Consider the following 649-nt stretch of genomic DNA (forward strand, 5'->3'; position numbering starts at 1 on the left):
TGCTGCTGCTGCTGCTGCTGCAGGGTCAAGACGATGTAGGAGATATGATGATCTTGCTGCTGCGGCAGCAGCCGCGGCCGCCGCCGCCGCAGCAGCAAGACCTGCTGCAGCAGCAGCAACACTTTGCTTCAGCAGCAGCAGCAGCAGCAGCAGCAGCAGCAACACCTGCTGCAGCAGCAGTAATACCAGCTACAGCAGCAGCAAGCAACACATGAGAGTCAAGAGAGCTGAGCAGCGGCACTGCATGCAGGAGCGACGATCAGAGAAGAAAAAAAGATAAAAAATAACTTAAATTAATTAATTTATTAATTAAAATACTACAAATTAAAAAAAAAACTAACAGGGGGGCCCCCTGGCGATGCAAAGACAACAGACGCCAGCTAGCTGGGGGCCCCCAACCGACGAGCACCGGTGAGTGGGGTCGGCAGCTGAAGCATTAAAATAAAATAAATTAAATAAAAATAAATAAAAATAAATAAAATAAATAAATTTAACCGCAAAAATCAAAAGAATTTGCAAAAATAAATACAGAAAACCCCAGCATCGTCGTTTTTATCGTTTGTATGAGTTGCTGCAGCAGCGGCAGCAGGAGGGGGGCCCTAGGGGGGGTGTATTTACAGCGAAATTGTATTAAAATATTATTTAAATT

The sequence above is a fragment of the Eimeria mitis genome, genomic scaffold, assembly GCF_000499745.2.
Source record: "Eimeria mitis Houghton genomic scaffold, Emh_scaff1256, whole genome shotgun sequence".
Taxonomy (NCBI): domain Eukaryota; phylum Apicomplexa; class Conoidasida; order Eucoccidiorida; family Eimeriidae; genus Eimeria; species Eimeria mitis.